This window comes from Canis aureus, chromosome 33, assembly GCF_053574225.1.
Source record: "Canis aureus isolate CA01 chromosome 33, VMU_Caureus_v.1.0, whole genome shotgun sequence".
Taxonomy (NCBI): Eukaryota; Metazoa; Chordata; class Mammalia; order Carnivora; family Canidae; genus Canis; species Canis aureus.
The window spans coordinates 33744186-33761185 of record NC_135643.1 but is presented as its reverse complement, the minus strand read 5'-3'; the positions used below and the strand labels follow the sequence as shown (position 1 = coordinate 33761185).

General features: G+C 38.3%; 1 protein-coding gene and 1 long non-coding RNA gene across 30 annotated transcripts in view; both read left to right on the top strand.

The window, feature by feature from the left end:
• CAMK2D (calcium/calmodulin dependent protein kinase II delta) overlaps positions 1–17000 on the top strand; it is a 302138-nt gene that overhangs the window by 109535 nt on the left and 175603 nt on the right. The window lies entirely within an intron of this gene.
• LOC144303992 (uncharacterized) lies at positions 318–15617 on the top strand. Its single transcript, XR_013370960.1, has 4 exons — positions 318–914; positions 2828–2896; positions 9796–9886; positions 14130–15617. It is a non-coding gene; the product is annotated as an uncharacterized LOC144303992 (long non-coding RNA).

Below are 17000 nucleotides of genomic sequence, written 5' to 3'. Positions count from 1 at the left end.
GATTTATTTATTTGACTCATATGATTATATTGGTTTCTTAGAAGAACAATTTTGGCAGTAATAAACATAATTTTTTGGAGTCAGGATAAATTTGTGTTGAAAGAGCATTTGAAAATTAATTTATATATAAGGCAAATAATGAATTTCTAAACCATGGTAATGAGAACAGAAATGGAAAGAAGGGCAAAGATACTAGAGATATTGTGAGGGTAGAATTAGGAGATCTTGGGCAGCAGTTAAACTGTAGTAAATGGAATAGAACGTGGTTTTTCTGAGGTTTCTAGTTTGGGTGAGTGGAGAGATGTATATTTCTTTAAGAATAGGGAACAAAGGAGGGGAAGGAAGTTGGGAGAAATTAGAAATTTAATTGAATTGAGAACATGAAAGTATTTTTTTTTTTTTTTAAGATTTATGTGAGAGAGAGTGTGTGTGTGTGTGTGCGTGTGCGTGCACATGAGAAGGAGAGGCAGAGTGAGAGGGAAGATACTCAGGAAACTCCATACGGAGCCTGGAGCCCACCCTGGGGCTTCATCTATCTCATGACCTTCAGGTCATGACCTGAGCCAAAACCAAGAGTTGGAGGCTTAATCAAATGTGCTACCCAGGTACCCCTGGTGAAAGTATATTTTGAAGATTGGAAAATACCTTTTTGGAGGGGCAATGGACGAAGAAGGAAAAATAGAAATGACAAACAACACTATGTAAAAGCTGGATCATTCACTTTTTCCTAAAAACTCTAAGCCTTTTCCCATTTGGGCATTCCTCTTCAGGGTGGAAGCTGTTGGCAATGGTTATGATCATCCCTCTTAGACCAAGACTTGAAGGGTAGCTAGACCTTTGGTTTTGGGTCCTTTTTTTCATGCAGGAAGTAAAGATAGTCAAGCTGGATTCTCAAAGTATCTTCTGAATAAGTAGTAAGTAGTACCCGGGCTGCCCTTCTTTTCATTTTAGCAATAATAGTTAAAATGTGTTGATCTTAGATAGGCTTATATCAGTATTTACTCTTATAAGGAAAGGACTAAGTCTATGTTTTATTAACAGGTTTGATTTTGTAGAGCTACAATAAAATTAATATATTGAAGATCATATTTTTTCTTCTGCCAGTTGCCATCCCCTGGTGTCTCATTTAAAAGGTAGTAGTACCAGGGACGCCTGAGTGGCTCAGCAGTTGAGTGCTTCTCTTTGGCCCAGGGCGTGATCCTGGAGTCTCAGGATTGAGTCCCACATTGGGCTCCCTGATGGAGCCTGCTTCTCTGTCTCCTTGTGTCTCTGCCTCTCTCTGTGTCTCTCATAAATAAATAAAATCTTAAAATAAATATAAAAAAATTAAAGGTAGTAGTACCAAATATATTTTTAAACTTATTTGTTAGGAACTTTAAAGAGAAGCGCTCTGATAAAACATGGTTTTCAAATGTCATTTTCATATTCTATAGATTATTCCAGTGACCTTTTCTTTTGATATTTCTTTTATAAATCTGCCCTTTAAAATTAAATTACATCTCCTGGTCACTTTCTAAGAATACATTCATAATATGGACAAGAGAAATGAGATAAGGCCAATCCCCTTCCCCCATCCCCAAAAGCCAAAGAATCGATTCAAGGTAGGTTTTCAACCTGGGGTAATTTTGTAGCTTTTACTCTTTCTTCTTCCTGGGGACCTTTGGCACTATGCATTTAGGTCATCAGAACTAAAGGTGCCCATCCGGTATCAATTGAATAGAAGCCTCAGATGCCACTAAAATCCTACAAGGGACAAGACAGCCCCTCACAGTAATGAATTATTTCGTCCAAAATATTAATAGTGCTGAGATTGGGAAACCTTGATTTAAGGTAAGAGCAACAATAACAGTAATACAGCGAAGAGCTAGACTTACTTGGTTTAGCCCTGGACCCATGTGATTTTCATATATATATGTGTGTATATATATATATATATATATATATATATATATATATAATATAAAATTAGTCAAAAAATAAATGAAAAATAAAATTAGTCAATATGTCCCCTTTAATGAAGAACAAGTAAGCAATGATACTTGTATAAACTATCCTGTGAATAAAAGTTTCTAAAATATTCTCTTTTAACCAAAGAGTAGAAAAATAACTAGTTTAAATGTCAGCCATAAGTGATATCAAGTTACAGATTAGAATATTTTTTTCTGGGCAGCCCTGGTGGCTCAGGGGTTTAGCGCTGCCTTCAGCCCAGGGCCTGATCCTGGAGACCCAAGATCGAGTCCCACGTCAGGCTCTCTGCATGGAGCCTGCTTCTCCCTCTGCCTGTGTCTCTGCCTCTCTCTCTCTCTCTCTCTCTCTCTCTCTCATGAATAAATAAAATCTTTAAAAAAATTTTTCTGAATCATTGAAAAAGGGTATTTTTATATTTTAAGTTTTTTTTTTAATTTAAAACTAGGAGAAACTATGTAAGTCAATATTGAAGTAAAAAATGAGAGTATCCCAAGAATCATAAAAAGAACAGTAATTCTCTAGGAAGTAATTTTATCTTCATTGTGATCCTTTTTGATTTTATCACTTTTGGATCTTGAACCATGTTCAGATAAACTTTTATAGTCATAGATTCTCCTTCTCTATAAAATTGCATACTGACCCCAAAGTTTTTATGTAGTTTGAAATTTTCAGAGACCAGTAGAGCCCAAATATGGACCTTTCACCATAGATTTCATATTAAAACAGAACAAAACTTACTTTGAAGAAACATAGTAGAATGGTCCCTTAATCTTAAATGTGACTCCCATAGTAGTCTTAATGATCTTGTAATCTTTGTAAAAGATTTACAAATTTCTATTCACTTCAACTCCTATCTTAGTAAAGTGTGCATTTTGGGTTGGAGATGCAGCCTGATTGTGGAATGGAGAAGCATCACCCAGCTCACTTGGTAAGTAAAACACTGGACAGACACTGAGCTAAACTAGGCTTACATTTATTTATGCCTATTTATACCTTTATATTACTAATATACCCCCCAAATATACTATTAAGAAAAGGAATAATGTAAGATTTTTTTTAAGATTTTGGATATGTATCTCATGTAGAGAATAAACTGTTTTGAGATATTTTGAAGTATCCCTTAGATAGTATCCTTAGAAGTTAACCTAGTGTAGACTGATGCTGACATCTGCTAATTACAATCCTTTACAAATCTGTTTATTTGAAATCCCTGGGTGGCTCAGTTGGTTAAGTGTCCAACTCTTGATCTCAGCTCAGGTCATGATCTCAGGATCGTGAGATCAAGCCCAAGGTTGGCCTCCATGCTGAGCATGGAGCCTGCTTAAGATTCTCTCTCACCCCCCACCCCCAAAAGAAATCTTGTTATTAAAACAACTTTTATTAGTCAGTGTTGGCAAGCCTGATTTCTTACTTCACATGCTAAAGGATAGTGAAATTTATTTAAATAGATTATTTAATATTTTAACCAATTTTCATAGATCGTCTCCCTAGTTATTCCAAATCAGTGATGTGTTAATATGATAAAAACAGTTGCAAAGCGTTTCCCAATAAAATGAAAAAAAGAATGTTGTAACTCTCTCCCAAGGTTTTTCCAAAAACTAGAAAATGTTATTTTTTTGAGACAATAAGTGAACAGGTATGTTGATGTTACTTGTTTTTAATTTGGGAATATTTTAATGTTTGGTGAAGTGGTAATATCCCACTTACTTTTAACAGATTTGCTCTTGCTGTGTTTGAGTCAGATCACATCTGTCCTCTGCTTCCTACTTCACTCGGGACAAGTCCTAGAGCCTTCACAATGGTGTGAAGCCTTCCACAAGGATCACCTGTCCCTTTACCTTCCTGATCTTAGCTCTTCTCTCCCCTTCACTTGCTCTGCCCCAGCCCCTTGGCCCCTGGGGGGTTCATGAGTACACTATGTGTCCCTCCTGAGGGCACTGCTACCCTCTACTCCCCACAGGAATGCTAGTTCCCTTCCTTCAGGCCATTGCTCAACCATTACCTCATCCAGGAAACCTTCCCTAATAGCTCTGCATAAAAAAAGCAGCCTCCTTCCCCCATGCCCACCCTGCACTCCCTGTCTTCTTCCCTCCTTCCTCTATTTTTTTCTCTATAGCCTTTATCATGATACTGAATATTTACTTGTTGATTTATTTTCTACCCACTAGCATGTAAAACCTCAATGAAGGCTGGGACTTAGCTTACTAATTGTATCCCCTGTACCAAAAATAGTGTTTGGCTTCAAGTCTGTGCTCAACAAATAAATGTCACACATTAAATGATGCATGTTAAACAATAAACATAAATTTTTATTAAATGTAGATAATCTGAAGGGGAACAAACACTTCTATTGGAAAAAATATAAATTTCAACTTATGACACAGCGTTTTTATTCAAGTAGAGGGCTCGTCTATAGAACTTAGGTTTTCCTCTGGCTAAAATCAGTATCAGTGGGCTAGGGCAAGTACATAACTAAATAAAGACTACAAAAGCAGGAGAACAAATATATGGATCCTACCTGGTTTAGAAGATCAATAAACCATATGAGTTAGCATACCTCTTTTTTGCTGCCTGGTATTCCTGAACAATCCTTATCATTTAGTCTGAAATTCCCATTCTACTGGCTGGAATCTTGGCCCAGAGCCCTCTTGGTAATCTTTGACGTATTTCCCATGCAACCTGGAGAACATGAGTCATCTTTGTTGAATGTCAAGGTCATTGTCTCTTTTATCTGGCTGATACCTAAAACTGCCAGCTGCTTCTCCACCTTAGGGAGCATTTTAGTGATACCCCAGGAAGCAGAACTGTACTATCAATAAATATCACCATTTTTTTTCTCTTGCCAGATCATTTACTGATTTGATAGTGAGCCTCATTCTTAGACCTTTATGGAATAGCCATTAGTTTGTTCCATACTTCAAAACCAATGCCTACTGTCCAGATAAAATTATCAAACTTTTGAGTAAATAAAGAGTACTGGTTGTCAGCCTAACTTATGCTTTCATAATAGCATCCTATCCTCACCGATTCTTTTAAAGTCTCTGAAGCAAGGATTGGCAAACTACTTCTGTAAAGCACCCAATAGTAAGTATTTTAGGTTTTGCAGCCATGTGATCTCTTGCCCTTATTTTTAACTTTGTCATTGTAGTGCAAAGCAGCCACAGACACTTCATAAATGGGCTTCTAGGTAGTTGCTGCCCACCTCTTTTTGCCTCATCAGCCAACTACCACACCTACCTAACCTACAGATGGTAAATTTGGTTTACATCTTAAGGGGATATCACTCAAAGCTTACCTTTTTATTTTACTTGAAAATTGATTTTGTTTCAGAGTACATCTGAATTTACACATACATGCACTATTTCCAAAATAACTTTGAGCCCTGACTTTTTCCTCATAGTTTTTAACTTTTGCCGTGTATAAAACCTAGGCCAGGTTTGTCCTTATTTGGCAGATGTACTGCTCTCTAAGCCATGAATCTGACAGGGTGTTATCTTTTCTACTTATTCTGCTATTGTTGAGGTCTTTTTCTTTTTGTATTTAATCTTCCCCTGTGCTTCCCAAAACATACTGAGTCTACCAGGGCCTGCCTCTCTAATGATTGGCCTCAGCTGAGATTTTGCCTTTATTAATAACATGAAACCATTCTGACAACAATAGGTATAAGCGAGAATGAACTAATTTTGATGTACTAAAGGATCCTTTCTATGAGAGTACAGAAGAGAACATATTTATCTTCATTTGCAAATATCTCATGAGGAAATCCCTGTATTCTTTAAATGTATTTGCACTTTTGGAGCTGACCTGGATCCCCTTAAACTCTCTGCCCAGTTTAACCAGGATGGGGCAATGTAGTGTGAGCCCTGATGGGTAGCCTTATATTGCTCAGAAAAGGCAATACCATTTTTTGAACATCTTGGCACCTCAGATATAACAAATTTCCCCTGGTGGGAGAAATGAGAAAACCCCATCTAGGCACAGAGCCATTTCAGTAGGTTATCAAGATGGTCGGTGGAAGGCGAGGCTGCTGGTTTCTTCTGCTGAGCCTGGGAAATACTGACCCAGTCTCACTTATTTGTGTATAGATGTAGACTGCAAACGGCCAGCCATGGTGAACAATTCTTACTTTGTGTCAACAACTTATCAGAATTCCCTGGTTTCAAAAGACCATTAACAGAGTCCCAGACCCTGTCCTACCGCTGGTAATTGATACTCTGACATAGCTCTTGTCTTTGGACTTGGACTTTCTGGGCTCTGGACCATTTTTTCTACACACTTGAAGTCTGGACTCATGAGCCCCCATGTGTGACTTTGCAGACAGCCCTATTAGTGAGCTGAACCTGTGATAGCTACCTCTGGCCTTGATCTTCCATCCTCCCAACTTTCCACACCATCCTCTGCACACTAATGCTACTGTCCTTGCAATACAGCTTACCTCTAGTATCGTGGAAGACAAAATAATCCCATTCCGTCCAAAGTTCCATTTTTTAAGGCATATATTTGAATAGATACAGACTGAAGAAATAAAATTGGTCTTCTGAGAAAGATTTTCACTTCTGAGGATTTATTTATTTGGTGTTTTCATTGTTTAATTGCTAATCCTTGAGTTATATAAGAGATAATTCCTGCTATATCTAATATAATTTGATTATAGATCTACTTATAAATGATTTTGTAATACTGCTCGGTCATTCTCTTTTTCTTGAAGTTGTAGCATATCTCTTATTTTGCACTTTTAAGTTTTTATTTAAATTCCTGTTAACATACAGTGTAATGTTAGTTTCAAGTGGAGAATTTAGTGATTCACCAATTCCATATATTAGCCAGTGCTCATCACAAGTGCTCTCCTTAATCCTCATCACCTATTTCACCCATTCCCTCACCCTCTTATTCCACATTTTTAACCTTATCCTAATGTTCATTTTGCAAACTGAAACCCGTTGTCTAAACACTTACCATAATGAGCATATTTAATTTTCTAAACAACTACTCTACAGGTATTATCCTCTCCATTTTTTGATTCAACTTAATAAATATTGAGCACCTGCTGTGTATCTTGTACCTATGAAGAAGTTCGGTCTCAGATTAATTAATTTGCCTGAGGGTGACTTACTTTATGAAGGGTGGAACCAAGATTCAAATACATTTGTTTGATTCCAAAGTTCACAGTTCTACTCTACAAGCCTTCTGTTCTTTACTTCCTCCTCTGCTCAAAGCTATGTGCGCTCTTTGTGCAGCTGCATTACTTTTTATTTAAATAAAGCCCTAGGACGTGGCCTACATGGCACCAAATATTGTTGACATGGTAGGGGCTTCCTACTTGTGCAGGAAGCTAGGACATTTGCAAATGAAAATACTCAGCAGTTTAAAAGTGCATGTAATTAAGTGCCCAAATTAGATATATAGAGAAGAGAGAGTCTCATGTTGTCTGTCAGTGTTTTAGGCAGAATATTGAGCAGATTTGAATACCTCTGAGATTTAAGGAGGGAACAATGTTTTCTCCAGACATAGAAGTTGACGTGAGTCTGTTCTAGGGATAATGCTGGGTAACCATCCTTCTACATTTAAAAAATTATGTAAACAGTTATTTAAGTAATTCCTCCCCATTCCTTCCCATTTCCATTTCACTGAACAGTTATTTGTTATTTGTTTTTTTAAAGAAGCACTCTGTTTCCATTTCCTCAGCTTCTACATTCTGGCTTCTTCCCTTATGTTCCAGTGAAACTGTTCTCCTCATGATTAGAAGCCACCTCCTTATTACTAAGTTCAGTGAAATTTTTTAGGTTCTGGTCTTACTTGATCTCTCTATAGTTGCAAGAGTGAGTCACCTGCTTTGGCTTTTGTAACATGTCGTGTATTCTAGATTTCTTCTTTGTCTTGAACAACTTATTTTCTTTCAGTCTTCTTCCTGAATTTCTCTTCCTTTGCCTGTCTCTTAAATCTAACCAGGGCATCTCATTCACATACCAATTTTTCCCCACTTAATATTTCTATTCAGATGGGCTTCCTATTACTTGAATATTTCTTGAATGTTGTATACTGGTACCTTAATAGTAATACCATATACAAAATGGACCTTGTTTTCCCCTGCTGCCCTACATGACCCTCACCCAAACCTGCTTCTCTGCTTGTGTTCCCTGCCTTACCTTCTAGTCTTGCCTAAGCCAGAAACCTGGTTTTATCCTGCCCACCTCTCTTTCCCTTGCCAACTTATATAATCACTTAGCAATTCCCTTCACTTAACTTCCTAAATGACTTTTAAATTTGTTGCTTCCTCTTTACCCACATACCACAGGACAGGCTCCAATAAACCTTTCCTCTTCTCAGCTCTCCATTTTGCTTCTAAGAAAGGGGGCTTAAAAAAGAGAGAGATTTTATTTATCTGTTTGAGAGAGAACCAGAGAGCACAAGCAGGGGGAGAAGTAGGAGCAGAGGGAAAGGAAGAACCAGGCTCCCTGCTGAGCAGTAAGCCCAATATGGTCCCAGTCCAGGAGCTTGGGATGATGACCTGAGCCAAAGGCAGACACTTAACTGACTGAGCCACTAAGGGCCCCAGAAAGTGGGCTTTTAAGAGTGCAGATCAGATCTGTCACTCCTCTTCTTAAAATCCTTCTACAGTTCTCTAGTTCCTCAAGTTAAATTCTAAAATCCCAACTTTGCAAAATATTTTACATTTCAGTTTCCTTAACTGTTCTCTACTGTCCAGCCATATAGACCATATCCTCTCTCCTCCCCACCTCCAGTCTCGAAGTTTACCATCTTTTCTTGATGCCTTTTTATTCATACTGCTTTTGTGGGGAAACTGTCCCCCCTCCTGCTACCTCCAAGCATATATAATTTTTTTAGGCCTTATCTCTGGCATGAACCCTCTGCCATTCTTGACACCTCTAGTGGGTAGTCTGGGGAAGGTTTTCAGTATAGGAAGGTATCTAGCTAAAGGGATGAGTCAGACTGATACAAGGGCTGCCTTACAAGGGCTGCCTTTTTAAAATGTGCTATGCAGGCTAGCAGCTACTCTTATACATTATGTGTTTACCTATGAATATTACCCCCAGACTTAGTTCATTGGTGTTAGGGACCTCATTCACATTTTATTTTCAGGTCCTAGCACATAAGTTGCCATTAAGTCTAGCACAAACTATAACATAATAATCATGTCTGTTTATATTGCTTTCACAATTTACTGTTCATTTTTTGTATAATTTTTTTGTGTAATTCACAGTGAGCCTAGATCATTAGCTACCTGGGAGGAGGAGGAAATAGATGAAAATGTTACCTTTTACTTCAGATGGAAAGCTCTGCCCCTACCACGTTTTCCCCCTAACAGAGCACTTTGGATTGACTCTGTGTCTGAGTCATTCCTTTCCTGTTGGTTGGATCAAATTGGGGGCAGATCTGGGGAAAATATCTATACATCCATCAATCCACCCATCCATACACACTCACATATATATGCACACATATATACATACATGTGTATATATGTTTAAGATTTATTTATTTGAGAAAGAGTATGGGAGTGGGGAGAGGAGCAGGGAGAGAGAGAATCTCAAGCAGACTTCGGGTTCAGTTTGAAACCCACGATGGGGCTTCATCACAGGACCCTGAGATAATGACCTGAGCCAAAACCGAGTCGGATGCTTTACAAACTGAGCCACCCTGGTGCCCCCCCGATCTGGGGAATATTTGAATAGTATTTTTCTCTAGAGTTGCTTGAACAGAAGCTGGATAGGAACATAGCCCTGATGAGTTTGCTTTTTAGAAGCAGGTATCTGCTTAGTGATGGTGAAATTCCTTTATTTTTTTTTTTCTCTGAATCTCTCTCAGCTAAAGCCATAAACTGATCCAATTGCCTCCTACCTCTGTTTTCCTAAAACTGCACCTGGCAGAACTGAGAGAACATTGTATCCTGCTCCTTGTAAGTATCTAACCTTCCCCCTAGGAAGATATCCCGGTAGGAATCCCAGCTTAGAAAAGAGGACACTGCTTGCTGGGGACTCTCATCCTCACACCACTTGCTCCAAACACCTACCTCGTTTGTCTTCTTGTACTCTGGTTCTCACTTGCTCTCATGCTCTCCCTCCTTTCTATTTCTCTCTGTCTCCTTCTCTGTCTCTGTCTCTCTGTTTCTCTGTCTGTCTCTCTCTCTCTCTCTCTCTCACACACACACACACACACACACACACACTCATCTAATTGGAGCTGTTTTATGTGTTTCTGTTCAGCTCTATAGTTTTCAGCCTCATCTTCCCAGTCAGGCTTCCCTTTTCTTCATCTGAGGTTTCTTTAGACTGTGTCCATACAAATGTACAGAATCATTTGCATACACTTGCTCATACCTTCTGCTTAGAGGATTCAGAAATTTGGGTGACCAGTGGGTCAGGCTCTTCAGCTACAAATCGGGAGGTACCAAGAGAGGTGGATACATACCAGATCTGGGAGAGGGAGGATAGCAAGGATGCACGAGGACAAGGCTGCCATTCTTTTTTGTTGGTGTAGAACCTTAGGGAACCAGTTCAGAGACTCAGAGCCCTTGTATGAAATTTTAAAATTATTATTTCAAGAGCATTTCAACTCGTTTGCCTAGTCAACAAGGGCCTGCACAGTAAAATGCCTACAAACCAATCTACAGGCAAAAAAAACCTTACACCTCTGTAGTTTCTGAAAACAACATTCAGATGGTATCTTACTGGATAGATACTTCAGAGCAATTTGGGTCCAAGTTTTATATCAGAGTAAATCTATAGATGATAGATTTCAAAGGATATACTGAATAGTTGGATTATTGTTTGTTGGCTGCTAAAGATTGTTAATTATGTGCCCAAACCAAAACAAAAGAATGCATTTAGCTTCTTGAATGAAGATTTCTGAAACCTAACCCAAATGAAACCAAGAGAGGAAAGATAAGGGCTCATAAGTTTATGAAACTTGCTAATGGGACTTAAAATAACTCCATTTTATTCTTTACTCTCATTCAAATTTCTTATCCTGCACAATATATTTTATGTTATTTTGAAAAATAAAACAAAATTGAGGCTATGTTCAATTTTGGATGTTAAGACTATTTTGAAAATTGTAGGAAAATCATTGCAGGTTTAGAATGACATTTGGCCTATGATATCAGCCTTACTCATTTATTCATCCATTTAGCAACTACTTGTTGAATATCTGTCGTGTTATTTACTCTTATAGGTACCTGTGATATGACTGAACAAAGCTAGTAAAATTTCTAGGCCTTATTCTGCTTATACTCTGCTGGCAGGGGCTGAGGATAAACAAATTGTGATAAGGAAGCTAAACCCAGAAGGAAGTGAGAGAACAGACTTTGCAATTCCCAAGGAGGAATGAGCCTTGCAGGGCTAGTGAGTTGGGAGCTTGCCTGGCATGGCTGAGAGCAACACATAGGCCCATGTGGCCTGGTATGGTGTGGAGTGAGGGGGCAGGCGGTTGTAGGTGATGCCACCAGATAGGTGACAGAGGCCTCTAGGTTGTAGTAAGGATCTTCAGTTTCTGTCCTAGTGATACGGTGTTATGTACTGAACGTGTGTGCCTCCCTCAAATTCCGATGTTAAAGCCTTAATTCCCAATGTGGTATATTTGTGGTAGGGCCTTTGTGAGGTAATTACGTTAACATGAGAGGGGGGACCCTCGGGATGGGACTAGTGCCCTTTTATGAAGATAAAGAAACACCAGAGTGCTGCCTGCCCCCCTTCATATGAGGACACATTGAGAGGGCTTACCTCTGCAAGCCAGGAAAAGAGTTCTCACCAGGAGCCAGATCTGCCAGCATCTTGAGCTAGAATTTCCCAGTCTCTAGAGGTGTGAGAAGTAAGTGTGGGTTGTTTGAGCCACCTAAATCTGTGGTATTTTGTTATGGCAGCCCAAGCTGACTAAGATAGGAACGTTTTGGAAAGTTCTGAGGAGAAAAGTGAATTGATCTGATTTCTGTTTTAAGAGGATGGCCGTGGCTACTAGGTTGCTGGACAATTGCAAGGGCAAAGCAGAGCCTGGGAGACCAGTTCCAAGATAGTTGCTGGGACCAGTGTCTTGAGTCAGAGCAACAGCCATGGAGAAGGAGCACTACAGTCAGATTCAGGGTGTGTTTTAAAAGTGGCACTGGGTATATGGTGGTTTGTTGTCACATACAGAAGGGATTCAAAGATGAATTTTGAGAAACTGGCAGGATATAGTTGCCCCAGGTGGAAATGGGTGTGGCTAGGGGTGGAGATATGTTGGAAGAGTAGAGGATTGGTTAACATGTAAAGTTAAAATACCAACTGAACCTTCAAGTGGAGGTGTCAAATAAGTCATTGCTATGAGTCTGCAGTTTGGTGGGAGTTCAGGGTTAAAGATAAAAAATCAACAGTTGACAGTAACCAGGAATGATATTTAAAATATTTATCAACTAATATGGCTTGAGTACCAAGCAGCCAAGATGGGTACCTGCCTTAACAACAGACACGGCTGTACAGCTTCCTGTCAGCAGAATATACAGCATATATCAATCACACTTGCTAAAGACATTCCTCCTCATTTGTTACAGATAAACTGTAAACTTAGCAGATAAACCATAAATGTAGATTTCCTGTAAAACACAAAAAGGTACTAACTAGAAAGCATAAGCACAATTACATTCTCATTTTTCTACTCCCTGATTCACATTATGCCCACTCTGTTTTCCTTTAGGGGTTAAATATAAGTACTCAACAAATCAATGTTTTAAAGACTGGTTTGAAAGTACTGGCTTTCAAGTACAACAGACCATTTTGGAGTCCTAGATCTTTGTACTACTTATGTTTTCAGAAACAAGTTCTTTTTCCTTAAAAAAAAAAAAAAAAAAAAAAAAACCTGTAAAATTAAGAAGACCACCTCACAGTATAATGAGGTTTAGAAATTCAACGTGTGGGATGCCTGGGTGGCTCAGCAGTTGGGCGTCTGCCTTTGGCTCAGGGCATGATCCCAGATCCTGGGATCGAGTCCTACATCAGGCTTCCTGCATGGAGCCTGCTTCTCCCTCTGCCTGTGTTTCTACCTCCCTCTCTCTCTGTCTCTCATGAATAAATAAATAGAATCTTTAAAAAAAAAATCCAACATATAAAAAACCTATCTTAGTGCCCATTACTTGTGGTGTAATTCCCTATTTAAATCATAAGGTTTTAGATATTGAAAGGACCTTACTTTCTCTTGTGTTTTTATAATAGTCAAACCATTACAGTAATATTCATGCCATCTAAATTGGATTGAGAATGTAATCTGCATTCAGAGATCTTGGGGCTTAGATTTATGCATACCAAGAGGAAATATGAGTATTTATCAAAGGAAAGACCTTGATTTTGATAAGTTCTTTCCTACAAGTCAGACTGGGAAAATCTACCAGAAAGTACTTTCTCAAACTATGTAAGCCATCAATTATATCTTTATATAAATATTTACTTGTTATACCATCACCAAGCAATTATGAACCCTTCACCTTTGTTGATATGTTCCCACAATAAAGACAGGGATTCTTTTTCTTTCTTGCTATGGTTTTTTTGCTATCACCATTACATGAGGATAATTACAGAACTAGGTACATGTGTGTTGGATAGAGGACAGTCTGGCCTTCTAAATAAACTTCAGAAGATCTTGCCCATTCCAGTCATTAATACATCTTTGTTCTAGATAGGTGTGGGAGAACATTTTGGCTGCCTTCCCAGATGGGTGGAAGTGAGGTCAGAGACTGTTTTGTTTGCTGTTGATTCCTCAATACCTAGAAAGTTTGTTGGCACGATTTGGTGCTCAAGAAATGTTTGTAAAATTAATACATGGAAACAAAATAGTGTAATGCTAATTGTACCTTGGAGTCAGAATTTTTGAGGGAAATAAGCAGTGAGTATCTCATTTCTGTGAATGCAGCTCGTAACTGATTTGCAAATGTCATTACTGAGCTGCTGCTATTGGACTTAATGTCCTGTTGTGCTCGATGTTGTGTTTTCTTTCTCTCCTCATTAAAGTTATGGATTTTACTTACCAAGTTTTCTTTCCTCATCAGAGAGATAGAGAAAATACTGTAGCTTACATTTAATTACTGAGTTAATATTAATTGCCCAGTTCTCTCTACTCTTGGAAAGAGCTCTCTCCTTGGAGAAATCTCAGGCCCTCTCCATTTTCTGATTTGTTAGATAAGCCAAATGTCAGAAGCCAGCTGTGGACACAGCCATGATTCAAACTGCTGATTCTCCCCAGTGTGAAAATGAAAATATAGACACCTGTGGAGGATCAGAAAAGGGAAGGAAGAACAGAGAAACCTTGATGGCAGCTGGTTTGTGAACAGCACTCTGGAAGGCAAAGGCTTCTCAGTGTTTTGTAGGCCTCTGCCACAGATCAGACTGTGCTTTTTGTCCTATTTTTAAAAGCAAAGGATTCTTCCAGAAATATTTCTAATAAAACATGTTCCATCCCTTCCAACTGCTATGTGATTGCACATTTTTAAAATGATTCTTAAAATTATATCAACTACTAACATTTTATTGAATTGTATGTCACATGCCAGGCATGACGCTAAATGCCCTGTATACATTATCTCGTTCAATCATCATAGTAACCTTCTGAGCTCGGTACAGTGTTGTGTTCATGTCTACAAATGAAGTAAAGAAGTTAAGGCATAGAAGCATCTTACACCGTTACCCAGCAAGTGGCCAAGTGGGGACTGCACGCCCGATATTCTGTGTGGAGAGCCCACACTTGCCTCTGCACTTTCTCCCTGATGGCTCTGGCGGCCTGGGATTCTTTTGTTTATCCTTTTGAAGGGACAACTGCAGTAATGACCAAGTATACTGTGACATTAATTCCCCCTGGAAGTCTAATTTGATTATGTTTGGTAAACTGAATGTCTGATTTCTATGAATGCAGCTTTTAATTGATTTACAAATGACATTGTTTGGAGCTGCTCCTATTGGACTTTGTGTCCTATTGCAGTCGATGCCACTGATTTTGCCCTCCTCACATTGATCATGTTTTCTGTGAGGCTATTTTAATCATGTCCTTTGAAAGTAGCCATCTTAAGAGAAATAAGTAAATGTGACAACTATGCTGAAGTAGCCTTTGTGTGGAAATAAAACCCTCATGCAGTGGGAATTACGTTTGCACTATTGTCCCCTTCTTGAAGTTGGGAGAGAGACAAACTAATAAGCAGATAACCTTTAAAAAATGTATTTTTGTGCATATACAGTGTTAAAACCAATGAAAACTTTAACATATAATACCTTTTCATGTCTACATTTAGTTTCTTCAAATTGATTTGCCTGTAAAATTCCTAATACATTTTTCAATAGAATTTATAGTTTATAGCAGCAATGGCCACAATAGCCAAACTGTGGAAGGAGCCTCGGTGTCCATCGAAAGATGAATGGATAAAGAAGATGTGGTTTATGTATACAATGGAATATTACTCAGCTATTAGAAATGACAAATACCCACCATTTGCTTCAACGTGGATGGAACTGGAGGGTATTATGCTGAGTGAAGTAAGTCAGTCTCGGAGAAGGACAAACATTATATGTTCTCATTCATTTGGGGAATATAAATAATCGTGAAAGGGAATATAAGGGAAGGGAGAAGAAATGTGTGGGAAATATCAGAAAGGGAGACAGAACGTAAAGACTGCTAACTCTGGGAAACGAACTAGGGGTGGTAGAAGGGGAGGAGGGCGGGGGGTGGGAGTTGATTGGGTGACGGGTACTGGGGGTTATTCTGTATGTTGGTAAATTGAACACCAATAAAAAAAAAAAGAAAGAAAAAAAATAAATAATAAAGCTGTTTTAAAAGTTGTCAAAAAAAAAAAAAAAAGAATTTATGGTTTGTGGCCAGATTTCCTGACTTTGGTCTTTGCAAAAGAAAGCAGCTATTAATCCACTTAGAGCAGATGGTTGTAGGAAACAAGGTACCATATGAATGACCTTATGCCTAGGAATAGAAACCCTGAGGAATGTATGCACTAAACATTACTTTGTGATACTTTTTAGTACTTGGAGATCCTATGCCATTCTAGCCACTTTCCAGTTCAGTCTGAGAAGGATCTATGTATTTGGTCTGAATTACTCATTATATTGTTTCTTCCTAAAAAACATTTTTCTGTGTCCATAGACTTAATTTTTACGATGTATTTCTTATGATGACTTTTAATATTTAAGCTCATTAATCTTCAAATATACAATCCAATATTAGTAACTATAGCCACCATACTGTATGTTACATCTCATGCTTTAAATGAAGAGTTTGTACCTTTTAACTCCCTTCATCTATTTTACCTACCCACTTGACCCCTCCTTCCTGGTAGCCACCAATCTCTTCTCTGTATCAATGAATTTCATTTTCTGTTTCATTTTGTTTTGTTTTGGTATTTAGATTGAACATATAAGTGAGAACATATGGTATTTGTTTTTCTCTGCTTAACTGAATATTATTAGCATAATACCCCCATGTCATTGCAAACGGGAAGATCTCATTCTTTTTTATGGTTGAATAGAATTACATTTGTGTGTGAATGTGTGTGTGTATATATGCATGTATCTTTTTTAATTAGAATTTTTAATTTTAAATATTTTATTTATTCATGAGAGACACACAGAGAGAGAGGAGAGAGAGAGAGAGAGAGACAGAGGCAGAGGGAGAAGCAGGCTCAATTCAGGGATCCTGATGTGGGACTAGATCTTGGGACTCTGGGATCACGCCCTGAGCTGAAGGCAGATGCTCAACGACTGAGTCACTCAGGCATCCCAGCATTTTTATTTTCCTTGGGTAAATACCCAGAAGTGGAATTGCTGGATCATATGGTAGTTCTATTTTTAAATTTTTGAGGAATCTCCATACTTTTTTTCATTATGGCTATACCAATTTACATAACCATAGCCATTTTATTATATCATTTGTTATTTTTTGTCTTTTTGTTAATAGTCATTGTAACAGATGTGAAGTGATAGCTCATGGTGGTTTCAATTTGCTTTTCCCTAATGATTAGTGATGTTGCATATCTTTTCTTGTGACTGTTGGAC